Source organism: Sceloporus undulatus, chromosome 3 (assembly GCF_019175285.1).
Source record: "Sceloporus undulatus isolate JIND9_A2432 ecotype Alabama chromosome 3, SceUnd_v1.1, whole genome shotgun sequence".
Classification (NCBI taxonomy): Eukaryota; Metazoa; Chordata; class Lepidosauria; order Squamata; family Phrynosomatidae; genus Sceloporus; species Sceloporus undulatus.
This window is the reverse complement of record NC_056524.1, coordinates 166623760-166649435: the sequence shown is the minus strand read 5'-3', so window position 1 is coordinate 166649435 and position 25676 is coordinate 166623760. Positions and strand designations below refer to the sequence as shown.

The window sequence follows — 25676 nt, the reverse complement described above, 5'->3', positions numbered from 1 at the left end:
CTTGGAATATTTGGTTTTACTAGGAGAGGCAGTAGAAGTAGCAGATGCTCTACAAATTTATATAAACCTTTTTTTTTCTCCAGAAAAAAACGTATTTTTCTTCAGTGCTCCAAGAACTCCTTTTTAATTAACTTATAATTGCTACTAAATACTTACATTCACTGTAAAAAAAAATGCTCAATTTGAGATCACCCAAATGAAATACTCATCCAGGTATTTCAGCATCTTTCTCCACTGTTGTTGGCCTTTGTTTGCTTGTTTGTTTTTTGCTCACATATTATTTTGGGCCACTTCTCAAGATGATTTCAGGTCTTAGAAGATGCATGCCAAGGTGACATCCACTAGACCCCACCCACCCACCCTGGCATTATCCCTCAAGTTTACAAATGGGAAAAGGTTGGGATAAGATGGCAGGCACCAATATTGATAGAAGCCAGCTCTGCAAGTAGCCTAGCCTAGCCCAACCACCCAATACCCCCTCAGTTTGGCACAGTAAAAAGACAAGTTGTGTCTGGCCTCTGTTGCTACCACCATCTTCATTACTATTAACATAGTCCCCTGTAAGTATAGGTTTTTTTTAATGAGAATATGACATTGGATTGGAAAAGTAACAAAAGAATGGAGCCACTTTCTTAATCTAACAAGTTACATTTTCTTGTTACTTTAAAACTAGAGTCTGGCATGAGTAAGGCTTACACATTTATGAGTGTTCAGTAGAGTGGGCCCTTGGTATCCATGGGGTTTGGGTCCAGCCCCTGTCCCTGGATAGCAAAATCCATGGATGCTCAAGTCTCATTATATGCAATGGTGTGATAAAATTGTGTCCTTTATATAAAATGGCAAAATCAAGGTCAGCTTTTTGGAGTTTATGTATTTTTTAAAAAAAAAAAATTTCAAGCTATAAATGCTTCAGTCCATGGATAAAAAACCTGTGAATACAGAGGGCTGACTGTATTCATTTTTATGATCCTAGCACTATTGTCACAATTGAAAATGCTCCCTGAAAAACAACTACCTTAAAAGTGAGTAGCCACACCAAGTAACAGAGGTCTGTTCTGCTTGTGATCAAGGTGCTGGGGGACAAATTTTCCGGCCCGCTCCCATTAGCCGTCTGCACTGAGGTGAGAAGATGCAACAGGGGTCTTGCTTGTGATTGTCATACTACAGATTTCTAGCAGAAGGGGGTGGAACAGACCTCCATCACTTGGTGTGACTATGAACTGATAGGATAGGTGTGGGGAGTTGGGTTAGGAGATGATACACAGTTAAGTATTCTTAAATATTTCTGTGATGTAGGACCTAGGCCACAGTTTTTAAGAGGCAGTTAGCCAGATTTCTTTTTCAAGTGTTACATCATTCTCATCATATGTAAGGATGTTTTTCATCAAAAAAGCATGAGGACACAATACTATAAGTTACTTATAAAACCTTTGTATTGAGTAAAAAATTAATTGCTTTTCAAATTCTATAACAAATTAGAAGAATAAATTACTTTGACAAACATAGGAGCTGTGCAAACCACCCCTATGGGTGGCCTGCAGCCACCTCCCTTTTCACTGGATCGGGGCCACACCAACTGCACATGGTAGCCCTGATCTGGCCTTTGCAGGGTGCAAAAAGGAGCCGCAAAAAGCTGCTCCTTTTTGCATCCTGCAAAGGGTATGATAGCCACAGTGCCGTGGCTTTATAGCGCTCCACCAGGGCTGTGTTGTGCAGTCACAGAGCCAGAGGAGTGCCGTGATGCTGCATGCCATGCAATGCAGTGCATGGTATCACGCCGCTCTGGGGCAGAGCCTGGGTGTGCGTCATGTAAATGATACACCCTGACTCCACCCCCAAACTGGCCCAAACTGCCAGTCTGCACAGCCCCTAAGTTTCAAAGCTCTGCCATATTAAATTAAAAATTAACTTCAAAAAAGACCCCAACTGTCATGAAAAGATACCATTCATGAGCATTATACTCTGCAAGAAAAACTAGGTCACTTATGGTTTGGCCTGTTCAGTCTCAGTCGCTACACTTTTTTCATTGCTCTCTCTGTACATAATTCCTCCACAATATAGTTCTGAGAAACAGCAAGGACAATAAGGCCACTGCTGGGTTGTAGAAAATGGGTTTCACTTCTTTCTCTTCTTATTTCAATTGGCCTTGACCTAACCAGCAGTCTCTTTTGCCAGATTATCCCTCTGGCCAGCCTAAGATGAGGGCTCTTGGGAACTCCCTTTTCCTTCTCTCTTCAAAAACCCCACTCTCTTTCATTCATTCACTTGCTCATATACAGCACACTAATAGTGATATTCTAAAACAAATTATGCAGGTCATTCAAATGAATCCCAGGGTACCAAAGCTTCTGCAGGGCATGGTTTTGCCCAGGGAAAACTCACAAATAGGGCAACGATAGTAGATAGAAACTGGAAAAAGAGGCCTTTGAAGGATAAGATATGGCTTCCAGGCATTCAAGTGTCTAGCCCTGTTTAAAAGGATGCTCTTAAGTAAGTCATTTAGATAGCATTAAGGTCACAAGGGCAGTTTATGAGACTGCAGGGTGCAGTTATTTTCATGCTCTTACTGTATAACCACAACCACTGAAAGTACACTTAGAGAATGAAAACTGGGCTCAACTAAGCAAAATAGCAGAAAGTTCAAACAGAACTACTTGCCTCAGTTTTTGAAGTCACAGTCATGTACAGGACAAAAAGAGATCAAGCAACTGGAAGGGCAACTGGTTGGTATCCAGTGAAGAAGAAAAATTATCTGGCCTACTATTATGTCAAAATAAAAAGTAGAAGATCTTGACTGAATCTGATACTCTGACCAAAGCAGAGCTCGAGGGAAAGAAACATTTTGATACCCCAGAACTACCAACCAAACAAAAAAGAAAATGAAAAATTACATTAGCTTCAAAGCCCAAAGCATATTTGCTAGTATTTAACAAATTATGTGCTTCATTTGAATAGTGTTGCCAGTAGCCAAATATATTCAAGTTACCTTATTAGGCTTTCAGTTGATGGAGTTAAAAATTAAATGAGGGTGGTTTGTTTTAGTTTATATCAAGGTATATTTTTACAAGCACAGTCAGTGCCAACATCACCCAATATTAAATCATTCTAGGAATTATTATTTTTTACTATTTTATTCACTTTTATCCTGCCTTTCCTCCACTACAGGGGCTCAAGACAGCAAGGCCTTTTAGTTTTAAGTAAGCCAAGTAGTCAAAGTTGCATGAGAAAGTCAATTGTAATGTTAACAAACTGGAAAGGTTCTTGACTGAAATGATACCCAGTGATGGAATTACACTGAATCCCTTTCTCATGTTTCCTCAATGATGTGAAAGTCATTCCACTTTAGATGATGGTAAGAGCTATTTGATAGTGGAAAATGCTGGCTCAGAGTCATGAAGTTTCCGTCTTTGGAGGTTTTTTAACGGAGGCTGGATGGCCATCTGTCAGGAGTGCTTTGATCGTGTCTTCTTGCATGGTAGGGGGCTATTCTGAATGTCCCTTGTGATATCTTCCAACTCTGATTCTAGATTCTACGCTGTTATGGTAACTATATTATATCTTGTATCAGACAATGAGTGCTAACTGTGAGGGTGTTTTACCATCCATTGAGAAAAGAAAGCATTGCAAGACTCATGTAGTTTGTTTCATATAGTGTGGCTTCTTGCTAAGAACAAGCAATTTTTACACACTTGAAGTTACATGAGGTTGTGGCCTGAATCCTATTGCTTTTTCTCAACTGGAATAGACCCATTGAATCAGTAGGATTTACCAACATGTTGACTCACTGTTCAATAACTGATTCAATGATCCCACTTTAGTTGGGACTAACTGATAGGATTCAGACCTGACTTTTTGGGGTGAAACAAACAGCCCTGAACAAGTGGCTTCTGGCCACCCTTGCATGCTACAGCCCCAATCTGGCATTTTCCCAGCCCAAAAAGAAGTGGCAGAAAGCCGTTCCTTTTTGCATCGGGAAAAAGGTGTCTTGGCTGCCATGGCGGTGGTTTTTCCACATTTCAGCAGCATGTGGCATCTAATTGCCTTGCCGCTGAAACACTGCAATGCTTCCCACTGTGTGGTCATACGGGCAGCATGACACCAACTTGGGACAGAGTTGGGGCATGTAGCATGTGGATGCCATGCCCTGAAGCCACTGGGAAGCTTGCTTTTTTGCCAGTCTCACCCAAAAGTTAGTTTCCTTTAATTTTACCTGGTCTTTTGCTCTGCAACTTTATGTTCTCTTTACTGCTTCCAGGAGAGGCATACTGACAGACAATCCACTCATAACCCTCCTAATGATGGGCAAAATGTAACCAAAGCTCTGCTCATCTTTACAGGCTTCTTGAAGAGAACAAGAACAAGAAGCGGCTGAAGAACATTTCCAAGTTCCAAGCATACTTCTTTCCCCCAGCCCTTGTCTCAACACTCAGCTCCTGTTTCATTAAGCCTCAGATGCGGTTAGACTACATCTCTCAGCATTCTTCATTACTGGTTAGATTGGCAAGTGCTGAAGGGAATTGGAGTCTAACAACATCTGAAGGGCCACACTTCTTTCACACTGGAATTACCCCTGGCTTCATACTCTTTGTACTTATTCTGAAGGACGATACTTTTCCCTTAGAAAAGATTGGCAGACTCTTTTCTTTACAATCCATTCTGCCCCTAGTCTTGGATTATTTATCGTAGGCCATATTCTAAGTTTCCCCCTCCTTCCCTTCTACACCAGAAGTCAGAGGCCAGGGACCAAGGAAACTCTAATCTCCAGTCTGCCTGGTTTTGTGTGGTGTTTTGTATGACAGTGTAGTGCATGATAGAAAGTGACTGAGATAATCTCACTTACATTTACACTGGCCAGAATAGTCTGTGCCACTCTCAGAGTATTCTGCCCCTCCCCAAGCTGCTTCCGATCCCCATTGCTACCTTCACACTCCATAGTGATGCCAAGTGGCTGCCTACATGTGTCCCCACTGTGTTGCCCAGCACTGCCATCACTGGTGTGTGTCACTTCCTCTAAAGTCAGAAACAAGACACCCAGTATCAATTACATAGTTGGACACCTCTTTGTGACCTCAGAGTGAGTAACTCACACCAGCAGCAGTGGTGCTAGATAACACAGTGGGGATGTATACATAGATAGCCACCCAGATTTCAGAAAAATCTGAAGCAAAACTGGTTTAAGGGAGGAATAGAGTGAATTTGGTGTGAAATTAGCCTTACATTATGAAGACAGTCCGCACTCAAATTGGGGGTTTGGCCCCATGTCATGAAGACAGGATCCCATGAGGACAGGGAAAGACCATTTTATTTGGCATACATAGACCACAGCCTTAAGACTGACTTCAAATACATTGATATCATCCCTGGGTTGTGATGGCACTCTGGACAAATCCAAAATTCACAAAATTTATGTAATTTTACAATTACATTTTACAGTTACAGTTACTGCAAAATCTGGTGATGAAAAGCAGTGTGTTCTGAATGCCAGTAAAAATCACAGAGAAGAAGTTGAGGACTTGGTGCATCATTGGGAAGAAATAAGTTTTGTACCTTAAAATCAAAGCACTCATTTTACACAAGCTCCTATACTCTTTAATTGTGATTCTAGTGTTGTTATTTGCTTATTATTTTTCTTAATTACACTTAGATCCCACACCACTTTCAAGAAGCTAAAGGTTTATATGCTGCCTATATGTTCCTTAGCCATGAGGCTCCATGGAGTTTTATCATCGAGGACCCTTTTGTAATAAGATAGAAGACAGTAATTTGGTATGCAATGAAGCTTCATATCTCAGGACCATGGGCAGCATATAAACCACATTCTCCTCAATAAAAGGTCTTGTCTTCACTGGCCACAAGTATGGAGCCAGTCAGGAACACTATGCTCTGGAAGTGCCCCAGATTGGTCAGGGTGGCCTCTGATTCACCAGGCCACACTCAGGATAGTGGTGCAGCATTGATCACATGTGCCAGCTTGGCCAACACCACATTGCCATGACTGGTTTGTCCACTGTCTCTAGAGCCATGGCTGTCACTTCCATATCTGGAGGCACTCCATGGACAGGCCATCTAGTATGTTGCCACTTCTCCTGAGGATGGATTATACCAATTATTCAATCATAATCACATATTCCTAGGGGTAGAAATATGCATACTTTATCTAATTCTCAAAGTTCTTTTCTGTCTTTGCACAAAAAAAGTATTTTGATCATATTTATATCAAAGGAGTCATGCTGAAAAAGGAAGATAATGAGCCATTTTTAGGCTGAGACCATGGAGACTCTGTTGCCAGTCAGAATAAGCAAAGCCAGGTAGTCTGTCTTGGCATAAGGCAGTTTCATATGTGTTCCCTTTTGGAGAGAGAGAGAAACAAAATCTGTCCTGGCAGCTGGTGGCTTCTACATCAGTAGGATGAATACTCCCAATTTTAGTCCCAACTTCAAAAGAATTATCCAAGATACTGAGCCTTGTTACAAAAATAGATTTAGCACCTTTACCTCCTTTCTAATTTAGACTAAGATCCAGAAGGGGTAGGAACTGCCAGCCGTCACTAAAATGTCTCCTACTTGTTTGTTATTTTCTGGTGCACTAGATTTCTATACACACAAAATGAAGCAAAGGAGGGAGATGTGACAATTTATACAGAAGAAATATTGTACCTGCTGCAAATAAATAGCTCACTCAGCACAATTTCCCCCCCTAAAATAGGGCTCTACTCTTGTATTTTTCCTCTGATGGTTACCTCATTTTGCTGACTGGAGGCCTTCTGTCCTTTCAGGTCAGGGCTATTCAAGAGGGTTTATAACTACTTTGATTGCCAACTTAGAAATCCCCAATGTGTTTGGCATGTCATCCATCACTGAGCTTAGAGGGTGCTTTAAGAAATAATGCAGGCTTTTGGCCATTAGTAGTAACTGCAGTGACAGCATGAATGGCACACACAACGAGCTTTAAACATAACAATAGCTCAAAGTGCAAGATCTGTGTGCATTGGTTAGAAATACCTTTGCTGTCTTAGATAAAGCTTCAATGCCATTTTTGATTTTCCATGGTGCGCTTGGCCTTTTGTGCTACCATGAAGAAAATGCAATGCTTCAGAGAAAAATATTGTGAATTTCCCAGGTCTTCTGAATGACCTATAAATGCTGGAAAATGCAGCTTAAAAAGCACACAGTGGATATTGCTACCAGCTTTTGATTTCAAAAATATTTGTCCCTTGGACATGGACAAGAAATGAAGTAAATAGGCAAAGTAATAAAGAATAGTACCAGAGGATGACAGAAAGAGCCAGTAGGAAATCATCTAATGCAGAGGTGGGAAAAGCATAGAAAACAGGCTGCATGTGCCCCTCAACTCATATTTTTCTGCCACCACTCCCTAAGTATTCAGGGACATCATTCCAAATCTGGGTGACTTTTCATCTGAATATCCCTGCACATCACCTAAAAAAAAAAAAACCAAAATACAGTGGTTTGCTAGTCTTGCTCTACACAAAGTTGCATGCATACAGTTCCTCATTGCTGAAAATCAGCAGGTAACAGCTTCACTTGGGTTAGAAATCCCACCATATCCTTTCTTTTCCCCTTCACCAAAGTCTTTTACCTCCTTCCTTGTCTTCTTCTGCTTGTCTCTTCTCCGGTCATTCAGACTTGCTCTCTCATAACTCTCTTCCCATTTTTACCAGGACCAAAATTCTGTCTGTCCCTGTCTCGATATCATATTTTTTGCCCTCTGCCTCTCTGAGTTACCGTATTGTAGTTGTCCAAATCTAAGAAGCCATTTTATGAAAACCATACAATCTTCTGGCAAATCATGTGGTGGATCACCCAAAGGTCAAGTGGCATGTGCCTGTACACACACACACTATAATCAGAAATTTGTACATAGGAAAGCTGGGCTTTCTTAATATCTTTGCATGTAATATTTGGAAGAGGATCAGGTCTGGGCATTGAAATCCAAAACTAACATTTCCCAGTTCTAGAAAAAACACTTTATAAATGTTAATTATTGACTTTACTAATGATTCTACATAATAGTAAAACTGTTAGTATTCGGAGATATAGCTATGCTAGTCTGAAATAGCAGTATGGCAAGAGGCCTTCTAGAACCTTTGAGACTAACTGCACAAAAGAAGCTGTAGCATAAGCTTTTCTAGATGTCTACAAAAAGATGGTAGAATGATAGCAATGAAAGGATTAAATAACGTCTTGCCACAATATATTTCCTCTGAGAAAGAAACTGGTTTCTTTTTTCCAAAATACACCTGAAGGTCAATTATCTTTCAACATATGCAAAACAATTACCACTTTTGATGAAATTACTTTCTCTTTAAAAAATCAGTTAAAGTTAACACCTACACCCCTACTATGAATGTGTACGGTTGAGTTTTTACTCCTGGCAAGTGGATGCAAAATGGACTGTATCCTGAAAGATTAGGGCTGCATCTAGGCTGCAGAATAAATACAGTGACTCTGCTTTAACTGCCATGGAATTTGTAGTTTTGTAGGGATTTGTAGTTTTGTGAGATAGCTGGTTTTCCCAATCAGAGAACTTTGTTGCCACAACAAACTACAAATCCCAGGATTCCATGGAATGGAGCCATGACCATTAAAACAGCATCAAACTGCATTAATTCTGCAGTGTGGCAGAAGTCAAAGTAATACAAAAAGGAATGTGATGGCTAGTGGTGAGTGGAGAGAACTGAAGCAGTGTTGGGCCATTTTACCCATATAGACATGGACCAAGTACATCTTCCACAAGATCTGCTGGAGATCTTAGCAGATTATGTCATTGTTCTGTGTCTTGTCATATTCCCATAGCCAGAAACTTCAGCAATCCCCTCTGTGTTCCACAAGAAGTGGAATGGCCACTGGGAGAAGCTATTGTAGTGATATGTCGAGTCCTGGAAGGCTTTGGTCAGTGCAGTGAAGTAAAGAAATGCCAACTTCTGCAATGACCAAAAACAAAAACAAAAAAACATACACAGAAAAGAATATTGGCCAATATGTGTGCATGTGTACTCTAAGTCGATATATTATTTATGTCTAAGGTCCTCACCAGGATTCCCTAGAATGGGATGATGGTAATTAAAGTGACAATTATACTGATATGACTGTATAGTATACACAAACCTAATAATGCAAAGAGATGTCAGGTGACATAGTAAGGATTCTTTTTTAAAGTCAACTGCCAATATGGTAACTAGGGTGCTAGGCCAGGACTATCCAATGATAACTTTCATGCCAACCCGGGCATGGGATGGGATTGGACAGGAATTGGTTAAAACTGATTTTACCGCTTGCAAAATTACTGCTGCACTGCCACCCGTCCTCCAGCAGTGCTGTGGTGATCGATTTTGATATTATGGAAGCATTCCGTAGTACCAAAATCGTCCATCAGAGCACTGCTGGAGGACAGGCGATGGTCAGCAGCAGAACAGCAGCAATTTTGCATGTGGTAAAATCAGTTTTAACCCGCTCAATCCCATCCCATGCCCATGTCAGCATGAAAATTACATGTGATAAACTCCCAAGACTGTGAGGTTTCCGGGTCAAAATCTGATATCTAAGGACAGTCTCTTGTTACAGAGAGTCCTAATGATATTACAAAGGTAATGTTACACGGGACAGCTGATAATCATCTCGTTACATTAAACATCAACCAGAGTTGCAAAATGTATGCCAGTAAAGGGTTTTTTTAAGTTTAATAATTAAATTACACACACACACACACACACACACACAAGCACTTTCAAGTTGTTCTCTCATTCTGAGATTTCTTCTCCTTGCCCTAAAGACCGGTGAAGAGGGGCCTTTCTCTGAGTTCTGGGAATTCTAATGGTAACTGTGGAGCAAAACAGACCACATTTTGATTCCACATGCTCTGAAACTGCTCTGAAGTCTGCTTCCAACTGCCTGGCTGTCCACACATGGGCCAGTTTCTGGGCACTCCGGCAGTATGGCATTTACATGCCTCATGCCACCAGAGTGGCATAAAGCTGGCTTCCATCTGCAATGGGGCAGGAAAAGCTGGCTTTTGCCATCGCAAAAAGGAACGAGTCTGTTTTCAGAAGGGGCAGCTTGAAGCCACCCCTTTGGAGCAGTCTATTTTGCCCTTGTACCTCCTACTTCTATTCTTTCACCTTGTATTTTCTCATCTCTCACCCCCACCCACCCCCCGCCGCCATTCATTCAGCCTTTCCTTCTTCTTCCCACACCTATGAGGCAGCATTCTTTCCTTTGATACCAACACACACAAGAGACAATGTTCAAATGACATCTGGGTTACCCAAAAATGGGGCCTGTGTTGTTGCTCCAGCAGTGAAATGCTGGAAGTTTAAATAGTCTGCTCCTTTTGTGCCCCACTGAGACTAACACCAATGATTGGGAGCAAACCTCAAGGCTTTTTTGATCCTGGTATCAGCCACATAATGGTCTTGACTCTAGTAACTCACTGACATCTAGTGACTCAGATTGTATCCACACTGCATAAATAATCCAGTTTGAGACCACTTTAACTGCCCTGGCTCGGTGCTAAGGAATCCTAGGAATTGTAATTTGTTATGGCACCAGATATCGCTGATAGAGAAGGCTAAATGTCTCAAAAAACTACAGTTCCCAGAATTCCATAGCATTGAGCCATGTCAGTAAAAATGGTGTCACCCTGGATTATTTTTGTAGTGCAGATGCAATATTCATTTACCCATCTTCACAGCTTAGGGTGTTGAGTATAGTGTGCCATTGTGGACAGACTAATATAGAGCCCACAAACATTTCTGCTGAGATTCTGTGGTTTCTAAGGTTAATTTCAGTCTATAGTTATTGGCTGACAGACAGAAACTGCCAAGTACGTTAAGCAACCCTATGTATAGATGAATGGAAGGGAATGCAAGGGTAGAGACAACATTTTTAAAAGGTTAACTCTGCATTAACGTACACAGAACAAATGCTAATTTTAATATGCTTCAAAATGGCATGTGGAATCGATTTTGCATCATTCCCTAAGTGAAATAAGACTGACAGTATCACATAGACATTTCAGTACATTTGCATTTTTGTCACTTGATGAGAAAGCATTTCATACAAAAACTCATATGATCAGCAAAACATGAGTGCTGCTAACGTACTGCCTGTCTGATTTTCATTTTCTATTCAAAGCTCTGAATTATTAATCTCCATCTAAGTCAACAGATGTAATTTCTTTTCTGAGAAAAACAAAACACTTTGCAGAAAAGATTCTGAAAGATTTTCAGAGACCTACAGCATCAGACCTACTCATCCACACATCCACATGCACACCTATTGAGAAAAGGTTAGCATTGTAACAAAATGATATGCCCTTGTTAAAATTAAACTGTCACTCAAAGCAAGACATATAGATTATGAAACACTGCTTGCCTTTGTGAAACATGCAGAAAGTGCTTATAGTGTGACTGTAGGAGCCACCGTCATTAAAAGGATGTTATGAAAGATCCATAAATTATAGGACAAATGAGAACGTTGGTAGAGCCTTGTTGAATAAAGCAAAAAGGTCATTCTAATCCAACCATGACCAAGCACAGCAGGAAGGCAATAACCTTATCTGTTTTTTCTCCTTCCTTTGGTATAGATAAACGTAGAATGGTACTTCCTCTGAGGTTTTATCTAGTCCTTCTAAATAATAATCTCTGATAGATTTATCCTGTATCAGTTCATATATTAACCAAAACAGCAAGATGTGTCTCCGTATGTGTAATTTTGTGGCTTGTGCTGCTTCTGCACTGCAGAAATAATGCAGTTTCTCAGTGTATTAAATGCCACGGCTCTATCCTATGGAATTCTGGGATTCTTGGACTCAGCCAGTAAGGCATGACTCACTAGAAAAGACAATAATACTTGATAGCATAGAAAGCAATAGGAAAATAGGATGACTGCATTCAACATGAATAGACTCAATCAAGGAATCCACGTTTCTGAGTCTGCAAGACCTGGACAACAAACAAAACAAATAACTTCATTTATATGCCGCTTCATACTGAACGGTGTCTAAGCAGTTTACAACTGTAAGCTAATTGCCCCCAACAATCTGAGTGTTCATTTTAGGGACCTCAGAAGGATGCAAGCCTAAGTCAAGCTTGAGCCCCTGGGCTGGTACTGAACTCGCAACCTTATGGTTTTGAGTGAGTCACCGCAGCTCCTCATGGGCAGAACTGTTGATGATAAGGTGATTTGAAGGTCTCTCATTTATAGGGCCATCATAAATCAATGTCAATGTTGACCTGACAGCAATTAACAACAACAAAGTAATAATTTATATATTGTTACATAACAAATGTATATATTGGGACTTAAACTGTGATGGTGTTTGCAGTATTCAATTATAGTTGGCCCTATAGAATCCAGAAAGGTTTAGACTAACATAAATGCAATTGAAAACACACACACACACACACACACACACACACGTGAAGTTGAAGTCTTTCACAGCTGGCATCCATAGTTTTTTGTGGGGGGTTTTGGGGCTATATGGCCATGTTCTGGAAGAGTTTATTCCTGGTGAAATGTCAGGAATAAACTCTTCCAGAACATGGCCACATAGCCCAAAAACCCACAAAAAACTACACAAACACACATGTTTTTCAGCTGCTATCGACATTCTTTAACTTTTTTCTGCTAACTTTCCTATCTCTGAATACATATGATTAGTAAAGTATCCACGTTCCTAAGACAGGCAAAGTACATGGAGGAAGCACTTGAACTTCCAAAAACCTCTGGGAGTTTATGGCACCCATATGGAATCAACATGTAAGCAGCTCTAGACCTTTCAGAGCAGATTTTGGTCTCTTTCTGAAAAGGTAATTCCAAAAGCCATCCATCACATTTGACTATTGGACTCAATATGTTTGAGGACAGGCAATAATGAGGCACACTTTGGAGACATGTTTAAAATGGGGAGCTAAACTGCCTCCCTGCCCAAGTGTCCCTAGCAAGCTCAAGATTTTGAAAACCAAAACCTTGAAAATATTTTTGTTTTCCTGTCCATACCCCATCTAAGCTCTTGAGCAAAGTGTTCATTTCATTAACAAAATAGACTGAAATAAGATTGAAATTTGATTGAATGGTTCCACATCTCTACTCTTTATTTACAAACTGCCCTCTTGGAAAGCTTAGAAAACCATTGCTGGGGATTCTGGAGTTGTAATCCAAAGGTCCCTGCAATACACTTTAACTAGGCCACAGAAAATCCCACATCCAATTGCTCAACTACCCAACCTTGTTGTGTGCCCTCAAGCCCTTTCCAAATTATGGCAAAGGATATCAAAGGATTTTCTAAGCAGAATTTGTTCTGAGGAAGTTTGCCATTGCCTTCCTCTGAGGCTGAGAGAGAGTGACTTGCCTAAGGTCATCCTGTGAATTTCTTTGACTAAGTGGGAATCAAACTCTGATCTCCAGAGTTAGAGTCCAAGGGGAAACCATTACACCATGCTAGTTCTCCCAGGGCAGCACCTTTAATGGAGTAATGAATGTAGAGGTAAATGATTTCATCCCAGAGGAGGAAATTACACAGCCCCCTTCTGCACCCAAAAAAAAATAAACTTGAACTGTGTGATTAAAAACAGGCAGAGAGTGAAGTGTGCCCTTTAAATACCAGCTCCTAATTGCACTGATGTGAATATGAAAATCAATGGTGTATGTTTATGAATTAGGCATTTCATTAAAATTGTCTTGATGTAAATAGCACAATCAGGTCTCCTTTCAAGACTAATCATCAATTTCCATTCTCGTATTTGTTAATAATAACTGACAAAATACCAGGGACTTTCCACAGCTGTAAGCATCCTGGTAATGGCTTTTTGGCACCAATATATTAAACACCCTGTTGATAAGCTCCAGATCATGGATGATAGATTAATGTCTGGTGTGACAAGAATAAGAAGAGGCCATTTGATAGGCAATGGGGAGTATAATGTTTATCCCTTCCAAGTATTGCTAAATACAATTCATTACTTGAGGCAGGGAATGCTTTTGCCCTAGTGCCCTCTTTGCTACTCTCTTCTATCTATATCAATTTCTTTGGAATTCAAATCTGATTGTAAATTCACAAGAATCTTGATCCTCATCTTTTGTTCCTATTCCACTTACAGAAACCTTAGATAATATATTTTGAGAATGTATTGGTCCACCCTGCTGTTCTACACTATTTTCCATTCTTTAAAAACAGAGAAATTAAAACTTTATTACACAAGCCTTGCTTTATATAAATGTAGTGGTATAAATTTATTGGCATGAGAAGAGACTTTTACTTAGGAAATCACAACTGCTAGTACCATGTCACCATCCCAGGGGATTTTTTGACTGACAGGTACAGATTTAGAGCTATAAAGTACTGTATCCATACAGTACTTCTCAAAAATATTAGAGAATTAGTTGGTCAGTATCACACAACACTGTTTTAGTGCTGATGTTCTACTTTAACTGCTATGGCTGCCTCCTGTGGAATCCTGGGATTTGCAGTGTAGGAAGAGGCATTTAGAATTCTTAGTGAAAAAGCTCTTGTTGTTGTTCTTGTTGTTGTGTGCCTTTAAGTCATTTCCAACTTATTATGACCCTAAGGTGAACCTATCATGGGATTTTCTTGGCAAGATTTGTTCAGCGGAGATTTGCCACTACCTTCCTCTGCATTAGGGAGCATGTGATTTACCCAAAGTCACCCAGAAGATTTCATGGTTGAAGGGGGAATTGATCCCTAGTCTCCAGAGTTGTAGTCCAACATTCAAACCACTACACCATTCTGGGCCTCATGGCTCTTAGGTCTGACTAAACCACAAACCCCAAAATTTCAGGGGAGGCAGCCATAGCAGTTAAAGTGAAATAATGGTGCTATATCAGTGTAGTGTGATCTAGGACTTTGTCTCACGAAGCATGAAAGGTGGACTTAGAGCAGGATAGTGGCATTACCTTATCACATGAAGCTGTTTCTGTCCAGTAGCTGGTCTATAATTCATCTGTTCCCAGAGGATGCCTTCTCAGTGTCCCCCAATTGCTCTGCTTTTGCACTGTGGATTTAAGTGTGTAAGTTCTCCTGCTGCAGTTCTGCAGGCAATCATGTGATGCAAGTAGGCATGATTCTACTCCTCTCCTCCTCACTATTCCCAAGTAGGTTATTTTTCTTTTTTTTTTCCCCTTCTGTTTCTCCATTTTTTTAACTTAATGGATTGCCACAATTGCACTAAAAAATAAAAAGAAAAAAGAAATGAAAATACAGACTGGGAAGAGTATAAGGAAGGGTGGTGGGGCTATGAAGGCCAGGTGAGGAAAGCTGAGGCCAGGACAGCAGCAGCACCATGGAAGTTTGGAAGAGCTATGTGAGAATGATTGTCCCCAACCCTGTGTTTGCGTTTCCGAGTCTACCGTGATTGTGGCACCTTATGAATCTGTTGTGATAAATTACCATCATAGGTAATTATTATAACAAAACATATCAGTAGCAAAAAGTATTGACAATGAAAATGTTCTCTTACGTCAGATACTGGTTGCCTTTGAAAAAGCTAGCTATTCCAATTGGTATTCTTTATTAAAGGCTTGATTTTGGGGAGAAGAATGCTATCTCACACACTCTCCCTCTCATACACACACACACACACCACAATGTAAGGAAAAGACAGAGAATGTGGCCAGATTTCCCCATCTTGAATACTGGATGAGACACCTACATTGACTGGAAAAGAGGATCCTATTCAGTTTTGGGGTGTGTCATTCAAATGTTTATGTATAATAATAGGATTTAACAGTAGACATTACAGTGCTCCCATGTGTCATGCTGTATTTCTCATAGCAACTGAAGAAACATGCAGTGAAGTTTGATTACTTTGAATTGGAAGGCAGACAATCACAGAAAATCCTGCTTTAGCTGGCTAGCAGATGAGCTCTTTCACTTGGCAAAGCTGATGGTATGTTGCAATGGAAAAACTTAATTTGCCCTTGACAGCTAGATCTGCATCGCCTCACTCTTTCCAAGCAGTATGGCAACTTGCAAGCCAAGGTGTTAGAGAAAGGTTTAAAACATCAGTGGAACCATATAGGCAGATGCCTTATGGCTATTATTAACGCTCAATATTGTAAATTGATAATTTTCAACATTGAGAAGAGTTGTTACTTTTAGCAATATGGCATATAGTATAACATAGCTTCTTCCCCAGTGATGACACTGAAGGTATTCATGCTACTATGCCTTCTTATATCAGCTCATTCCAGTTTCTGGGAAGTATGATGTTGATGTTGTTGGAAATAGCTAAGGTACTATTGAAAGATTTTGGAAAGATTTCAGGAACGGAAATTAGCAGGTGAAAATCTACAACTGTTATGTCCAAATACATTACAAGAAAACAAGTTCTCTTTCTAATACCTTTGAAGCCCACCTTAACCAATAAAGTTCAATAAAACGTTTAGAAATATACATTCCTAGACAAGTAGGAAATTTTATATCTTTATGCTCTAACCTTCATGTTAAAAAAATTAAAGCAAAAACTAACAAAATAGGTGCAGTTAAAACTTGCATGGGTATGCAAGAATGCCACCTTTAAAATGCCTATCTTTCCTATTTATTTTTAATTTCAAGCTTTACAACTAAAACACCTGGTAAACTATTATTAGAATGGCATAAAATTGCCTCTCAATTTATTAATGGGAGACTCAAAGATGTTAAAAAACAGGAATTTGAATCAGAGGAGGGGAAATATCAGATCTTATTCTATACAGGGAAACTTTTCAAATTACACTTAACTTAATTACTATCAGAATAGACCTCATTATTCCCATACAGTTGATGCATTGTAAAGTAGGCTGGGGGGCAGGGTTACAATTATGTCAATAGTGTCACTATCATGACCAAATATCAATTGTGAATATGGAACTGTTACGGATGAATAAATTTGGGTAACTACGGCTAAATATGATTAAAAATAACCAAATATGACTTGTACTCCATCAATTGGGTTGTTCTCCATGTTGTAAATTAATCACTTATGTTGTGTATCACTCAGATGGAAATTGCTTTTGACTAGAAAACTGTGCATAATTTATCTTTAGATAGCTAGAGGGAACATATTTGGAATATAACACTGATGGAAAAAGTTTTTATCTAATATTCACAAGATTTAAGAAATCAACAAGCAGAAACAAAGTTTCACAAAGTTTGGTGCCCTTTTATTGATTACATTAACTATAATGCAGATTATATTTCTCCTCCAAGATCACATGTTAATAATCTGGAATAGTGTTACTGAAAATCAATACTTTCTTTGCTCATTTGATTTCACTCTTAAGCTGTTTGTAATGGTTAGTCTATGTGCATTAAGACTTTTTATTTAAGGATAATCAATATTGTTTTGTTGGTTCAGGAATGTGACACATTATCATAATGCTTTCAAAATTCAGTAAAAAAGAAAAGGAAGAAGTTTTAAAAAATCTGTAAATTTCTTCATATTTAAGATGGGAAAAACAATGAGATAGAGAGGACCTCGAGATAAGGGGAGGAAATCCTGGAATACCAAGTTATTTTTTTTCCTGTACAAGTCAATTTTATTTTGTAGACCCATACAATGTTTTCTTCATCCTAAGGTCTTTCCTGAAAGCTCACAGAAATACCAATGACTTTTCGTTCCAACTCACCAGGGGGTTGTCGACACATACCTCTCTCCCAGCCTCATGTCACCTCTAGTTCAGACAATGCATGCAAAAACTCCAGAGGCAGGATTGGGCTTGCTTCTGCCTATCCAGACATGGATCCAGACCCCAGGGTTAACAGCCTTTACACTGAGGTAAGTAACCCCTAGTTTTGCATAGAGTTTCTAGGAATCTTTGCAGCAAACTGGGCTGTTCAGATGGCCCCTGATGTTCCTTACCTTACTAGCCATCAATCTGACAGAGAAGCTCCCCAGTTGCCAGATTTGATGCTGAAACAGGGGTCTGGCCACATGGATGCAGACAGGCGCCCTGTTTCCATGTCAGATGCAGTGACTGAGGGGCTTCTCAGTGGCACCAATGGCTGGCAAGGTAAGGAGCATGTGCCAGTCCTGGCTCATGGCTCATGGGTCTGCATGGAGATGGGTGTGTGAACACCTGTCCTTCCCCATGCTGACCCAGCGACCACGCTGGGTGAGCACTGGGGCCAGGCTGAGCCTGTGCTTTCCTGGCCCATCTATTCAGGCCCCAGGTCAGTTTAAATTAACCCAGTACTTTCCAAAATAAAATGTTTCTGTACTTGCCTGTGTATTTGTACTATCTTAGAGGTAGTGAATATGGCTGCTTCCAGTAAAAACAACTATTGTTTCTAGGTATACAGATTAAACAGAGATCAAGTGAAGGAATAAGGAAATGTTAGCACTAAGCAAAATTATTATATTGCCTCGCAGTGCTCAGTGGTTAAGATGCTGATTCTGATGATCACAAGATTGGCAAGTCAGTAGTTTGAGACCCAAACACTGTGTGACAGAGTGAAGTCCCATCACTTGTCCCAGCTTCTGCCAACCTAGCAGTCTGAAAGCATGTACAAGTGCAAGTAGATAAATAGGTACCACTTTGATGGGAAGGTAACAGTGTTCTGTGCAGTCATGCTGTCCACATGAGCACAGAGTCGTCTTTGACAATGATGGCTCCCTATGCTAAGTAATGGAGATGAGCACCACCCCCTACAGTCACATACAATTCAACAGTTATGTCAAAAAGGAAACCTTTACCTTTTACCTTCCACTAGTACAATACTGCTACAGCACTTTATCACTTTAACTATAGCTCCTGAATAATAATTTTAAAAAGCTTAATGGAAATTGGTGAAAATTTCTAAATGTTGCTTTAGGGACTGGATATAATACATGATCAGTGAAAGATAAAAGAGTAAAAACATAAGGGAGGAAGGGACAGAGGGAGGGGAAAATGGCATATTTCAAGAATTAGAGTGGATAAAACTCATGAATAAGTAGCTACAGCAAAAACAAAAAGAATTAGAACTGCCGGGACTTCCATATTGTTTCCCATCTGGAGATATCCAAAGATGTTTTAAATGTGGGACAAAGTTAAACTGACCAATATATCCATTTCTTATTCTGACACTAATTTCATTGAAAATTTTGGCAGAGGAAAATGGCTATTCTTTGCAAAGGGATATAAGAGACAGGTTTTTAGAAAAGCAGCCAGAAGAACTGAAAATAAGAAAAAGCATTTTAGATGTTAATACAGTATCTAGCTCCTGTTCCCTTGTTGCTGTTTATCCAAAAAATGCCCCTTCATTGATTTTAATGTCCTGGTCTGTTACTGCTCTAAATTTGCAGTCTTCATTATTGTAGCTTTTTAGATTAGTTAATTAGATATGTTGTTCTGTTAAACATTATGCTTTTGAAAAGTGTTTAGTTGATTTGTCATTATGAATTAAGTATGGCACTGAGCTGCTTTTCAGCATGTGACTATTTTGTACCCAGTGTCAGCATCTTTGGACATATTCTCAGAAGGAAAAACAGAATAAAACTATGAAATGAAAATATAAATGAATCTATTACTGGCTTATATATGATAATGGAGACCTAACATATTATATTGTGGGTTTTTATATATAATGAAGAAACAAAAGTATGGCCCTAAACCTAAAAGGAATGTTGCGGAACAGTCCCTATAATTCCATAGCACTGAGCCATGGCAGTGGTGTCAAATGGGACAATTTCTACAGTGCCAAGAAAGAAACAATTCCTATGAGATGGATGTAAATATTGTAAATGAATCCTCGTACTCATTTGTACACTTCAAGGACCACCTGACATTTCACATAGACTCTCTTTTTAAATAGTTCCAAAGATTCAGGCTCCTTATTGGGTTTCTTCTCTCCTCTATGAAGTTACTTGTTCCATCTGAAGAGATGTGCTCTTTTATATTTGCATCTTTTTTCTCAACCCAAGTTGGCTTCCTTTTTGTCTGTCTGTTCCCCCTGCCATGCTCTCTTCCTTATCAAGCAAGAACTTTTCATAATAAAGCAGGAGGAATATGCAGTGCACCTTCCATTCTGTTGCCTGCCCAAAGGATTGCACCTCTGAAAACAGGCAGGTTAGTATGCACAGGCCTTATTCTCCATTAAAATATTCCTCCCATCAATGCTTTTTTTCTCAGAAGACAATGTCAGTAATGCTTTTGGGAGGCTTTTGACTGTGCTGCTTGAGGACAGTGCAGGTACACTTGTCCTTCTTGTTTTCACACAAAAACTACACCCCCCCCAGTGCTGTGGAAAATCCCATAGCGTTTTATATTAGAAACCGTTGGCTCTCTAATTAACTCACTGCTGTTTCAGGAGCCAACTTTCAATGCAATCTGAGGACAATGCACTCAGATGCAGATTAAAAATAACAGAGTATGGAAGCAAAAAATCCAGATATAACTATTGGCAATGCACTGACCACTTTCCACACTGATAAAGTATCTCACAGACACAGTTGATATCTTCTAAGTCCTTGGACGTTCTTTATCTTGAGTTGTAATATGTACAATTATTTACAATCTCTCCTTGCCAACTCCCATCAACTTCTCCAGCTTACAGCTTCAATTCAGTCCAAACCACAAGCTATCCAACCATACCAATCCAAAAATCCACATGTGACCTGCCTCCTGGGCCACTTATATACTGTATGTCATGGACTGCCCTGGGCCTGACTTAGAGGCACAGTCAGAGGACTCAGACTCTGAAAAAATGGAGGAGGCTAAGACAGAGGCAGATCTGTGGTTGCCTGGATCAGCAGTCCCAGTGCAGGTTCAGGAAGATACAGAGGGAGAAACAGACTCTATGGACTTGAGGCTGCAGGTGCTAGGACCTGTGGAGAGAAGGCAGGTCAAGGAGTCTTTCAGGCGTTCTTCCAGGCTAGAAGCCAAGAGGAGAGCTAATAGGTTTCAGCTGAGAGAATCAGAGGCCTTTTAAAAGACCTTCAGCTGCAGAGGTTCTTTGCAATCAACAACCAGCCTTGTTGTTCCTGTATTTCTTGCTCTTGGATTCAGGTTATCTGATCTCTGGACTTGCCTTGTGACTACGCTGTTGCCTCTGCCCTTTGCTCTGACTGGTATTGTGTAACCCTTGGACTGGACTCTGAACTACTCCTTTGCATATTCCCATGCAGTGCTGCCCTCAGTAGAGATAAGCAGGATACTGTATTGATTATGAGTCATCATTTGGTACCTCACAGCATGTTGCTACCTCAGCAGTGTTTCCATCATGCCATGTGCTCTGACTCAGCATTCTATGGCAGTCCCACAAGATATGGTGCCATCTGTCAATCAAAATATTTTCACAATTATTTAAAGCATTTTTTTCTAATATTTGTTAAGGGTACTTGATGGCTCTGAGGCTTGGAACCACTTACCTATCTAGACTTCAATGTTCCCTTGTGCTGTGTGTTACTGCTAAAGAGACATTGAGTTTTATACTAGAAACTAGGACACATGGGGCAAAATTCTGCTGGAAATTAGTGCAGCATAATTCTCTTCAGACTTATCTCTGCCTAGTTTCTGTATTTAGTGGGAGCTCACCAGCTTGCCAGCACCAGAGCACACCCCTATGGCCAGTTAGTGAAAGGAGTTGGGGCTTCTGGGCATGAACTTGCCACAGTTTTGCAATGGAGAGAAAAGTGAACCACTACCAACTTGGACCTCCAGTTGGAAGTCTGGATGAGATTTCCTTTTAACCAGCTGTAAAACTGCATCTGGATGGTGTTTGAAAGCCCCCATCCACTCCTGATTATCTTTGGGAGTGTGCACCAGCAGCAGAGAGCTGGCTTGCATGTAGAGGAGGGGACTATTTACTGAAAAATTAGATCCCTCCTTTTGCAACAATGAAAAAAGCACATACACTCACATAATAGGAGATGATGCCAGTGTATAACACCAACAAAATTCACCACATTCTGTTACTGTTGGCTATTCAGAGTCTTAAGCCAAATCATTTGAAGGGCCAAAGGTTTTCTATCCCTCCTGGTCTACACGGCTGAAGAAACACCTGGGGGGAAAACAGGGTAAAGGCTTTTTTCCCCACATATAGCCCAAATCTCAATTTCCCAGATTTCTTCCAGTTGTTTTTTTTTTTTTAACTAGAACTTCACAACTCTAGGTCACCCTCATGAGCCCTCCCATGAGGGACAGGGACTTCTGAATGACAGGTGGTGCAGTGATTTGCATCCTCATCCATATGAGGGAAGTAAGAGAGATCAAAGTAGAATTTGATCAGCCCTTAGCAGTCTTCCCAGTTATGGTGCATTTAATGGCAGTTCGCATACCCTTTCTTTTTGTTGCCAACCTTTGCATTTCACCTTTAAGGTGTTCACAGTCTTTGCACATGAGAAAGAATGATTAATAGCTTCTATTGATTTCTTCCTCCCAATAGAATGAGGAAATATAGTAACATGAAGCAGAAAAGACCTAACTGGAGTGCCTCCGAATGCTTTCCTTTCCGGAAAGGGTAGCCAGAGAGGGTTGGCTCTTTCAGAATGTCAGTGAGTTTGCAAATATTAACAATCTCTGCACATGTTTCTCTCTAAAGGTGACAAGAGTTTCCATTTCAATTTCTGCTTGCCACACAAGTTTGAGTACATTTACTTGGAAATTGATCGTGTTCCAGCAGCAAGATGGGAAGTAACTGTTGGTTTTTACCTCTGCATTTTGCCTTATCTCTAGAGATGATAAGAAATGCATGATCAAATTGTAAAGAATAATAGGTCACATAAACAACTCATTTTTCTAAGACTTGTGATCATTACAGGGCAATTGGTGTTCTGCCAATGAAGCTGTTTTCACTAAACATGTCCCAGAAAAGGTTTAAATGGCCATTAATTAATGTTTAACTGGTTCTTAATAGCAATGAGGTCTTCTGACACTGACACTTCCACATAAAAATTAGTCTGACACTTGCTCCATGGAATAGAAAGAAGCAGCACTGTTGATGTAGCAGGTTCATTAATGATTTGGGTATCTTAATTCAGCTTAGTTGGAAGGCAGTCATGTTAGATACCATCATCAGTCTGAAGAAAAGATATATCAATATATTGCACCAGAATGAAAGCCAGAGAAAGAGCAGAACTGAGGAGCTTTAGAATTCATTCTGGATTTGAATGGAACAATTTCTGCAGAATTGCTAATTAGATATTGCTGAAATGAATTCTCCATAACCAGCAACAAGAGCATGTTAGGATAGATACAAGAATTATCATTACTCAGGGAATGGAATAAAGTAAACACATTTGCACATTACATGATATCTTATAAGCAAGAACACAGGTATGCACTTTAGTTTTAGCTATCTCAGTCGCTAAATGCTTGTCTTTTCATGTTGGAACCCGGCATGGCCAGTCTGATAAAATGGCAAACAGAGCCTTTGTGGAGGAGGACCATGCCTCTGATGGTCACCCCAGTGCCTCTCTATCATGTTGCTAACTGTGGAGAAATAAAGCAGTTGCAATTTGAATCCCTTTTTCCTTCACTCCTTAAAAAGCTCTTTGGGTTTTTAGCATCAGTGAGCTGGCGCATAAAGCAATAATATCAAGGCTAAGACAGGGGCATTATGGATCCAAAGGTGCGCAGCCCTAACCTAAGATGTATGATGCTCTACAACTGGTGCTGGAGAAGGTAATCAATAAGAGATTAAGGTTGCAAGCCTATTCTTGTGTGAGTCAGCATCACAAAATTCAATGAGATTTACTTCTGAGTATACATGTATTTAATTAATTAATTTCTTCTTCTTCTAGCACATAATTCAAGGATTCAGTGTACAGTATTACAGTCAATAGGAATTCTGGGGCAAATCTATTCCACTGAAGATATACCTCATAGTGGTGTTATTTGTGGGGAAATGGTAAGCCAATTAGCTTCCTACTGAACATCTTCTGTAAGCTCACTAAACAAATGCTGCCACAAAGCTACAATGGTATGAAGACGAACTGTACTTCTCCACTTATTTATTTTAACATACTTATTTAAAAACATTTTTGTTACTTCTAATAGGTTATTGTTTGTGTTTGTATATATGTAGAAATAATGTTGAGAAGACATACTTTACAGAACCTAAAGTGTACACATCAAGCAAACTAAGCAGAATCAAGCTACTTACCATAATGATCTTTGACTTATGCAAACCCTGTGGCTGAGAGATCTCCAAGAAACCCTGTTATCCACAGCCCAGCTCAGGTCCAGCAAAGTCAGGCTGTGGTTTCCTTGACTGGATCTATCCACCTGTGATGTCAAGTTGCCATGCCACTGGATAGTGCCAGTTAATCGCAACCAACATTAACTCCAAATAGTGTGACCTAATAATTGAATTATGATCCAAGTGAGATCTAGCCAATCCTGGGATGTTTGTCAGGAAGGCAGAAACCATTACGTCTAGCAGTCATGGGGAAGCTGGAATGTAGGAAGGAGAAGAAATCTGCAGCTGAGTAATTTTATGGAACATCCAACTGACACCCTGAAACCCAGTGGTGTCCAACACTGAGATGGTGGAGCCAAAAGGGTGCAAACCCAACTCCCTCTCCTGCATGACTTAACTCATGAGTAAAGCCATGTGGATCAGGGACAGGGGTGCACTGGGCCCTCTCCCTCTTTGTCCCATGTTGGGTAGGGATGGGGGGCAGGGAACCACGCTCTCTCCCTCCCTGTGCCTTGTCGCTTTACTTTCAAGTAAAGCCATGCAAATAGAGACGGGGTGCTGGGCCCTCTCCCTCCCTGTCCCATGTGGTTTTATTTGCAAGTAAAGCCATGAAAATTGCTCATACCTAGAATTCTTATGTTTGCCGTGTTTGCATTCACTTGATAACTTTGTCAGCTTCTTTTTCTTGGATGCTTAAACTCTATTTCTAAATGTTCTAAGTGAAGTTTTAAAAACTGAAATGCTAGAAATGTGGGGACTGAAGGAAAATTTCATTGTGAGGGTACAATTCTTAATTGGAGAGCATCTCCGTTTGGACTCCCGACACTCGCAATTGTTGGAGTGAAAACATATTATTGAGAGTCAAGCTCTCCGTCTAGTGGGTTTTATATTGCTTTACATTGACTATACTATAAGGTACTATTTTAAGATTCTCAAGGAAGTCAAATACAGTGAACCCCTAGTATCCACTGGGGTTTGGTTCCAGGATCCTCCGTGGATACCAAAATCCATGGATGGCCAAGTCCCATTATATACGATGTCATTGTAAAATGGTGTCCCATTTTTAAAGATGTCAAAATAAAAGTTTGCATATTAGAATTTATATATTTTTAAAATATTTTCAAGCTGTGGATGCTTTAATAGATGGATAAAAAATATGTGGAAATGGAGGGCTGACTGTATCCTACATAAAATTAAGTCATAGAATTCCCCACATCCTATTTTCAGAGTGAAGGCAAAGCAACATAAACGCCATGTAAACTTCCACAGTTAACTGTAGTAGTTTCATTAAATTGGCATGCACTCAGTTGTTCATTGCAGCAGACATGGGGTGGATACAACAGCACTCTGCCCTATTACCTACCCCCACATCCTATGTTTGTGTGCCTTTACTTACCTGTAACACAGCTGCTCAAGTTTTCATACTAGCTGCACCTGTAGTATCCACAGGGAATCCTGGAACCAAGCCCCAGCAGATACCAAGGGCCCACTGATACAAAGCAGCAGATAAAAAGATCTAAAAGAAGTTTGCTTTTTTG

The 25676-nt window shown here is 40.0% G+C and overlaps 1 long non-coding RNA gene across 2 annotated transcripts in view; it reads right to left on the bottom strand.

Annotated features, from left to right (window-relative positions):
• Positions 1-21046, bottom strand: part of LOC121924832 — a 79719-nt gene extending 58673 nt beyond the window's left edge. For both annotated transcript variants that reach the window (XR_006102733.1, XR_006102732.1), the window contains exons 1-2: positions 20414-21046; positions 14934-15204 (exon numbers count right to left, since the gene is read on the bottom strand). This is a non-coding gene — a long non-coding RNA (uncharacterized LOC121924832). The remainder of the gene's footprint in view (positions 1-14933; positions 15205-20413) is intronic.
• Positions 21047-25676: the final 4630 nt, after the last annotated feature.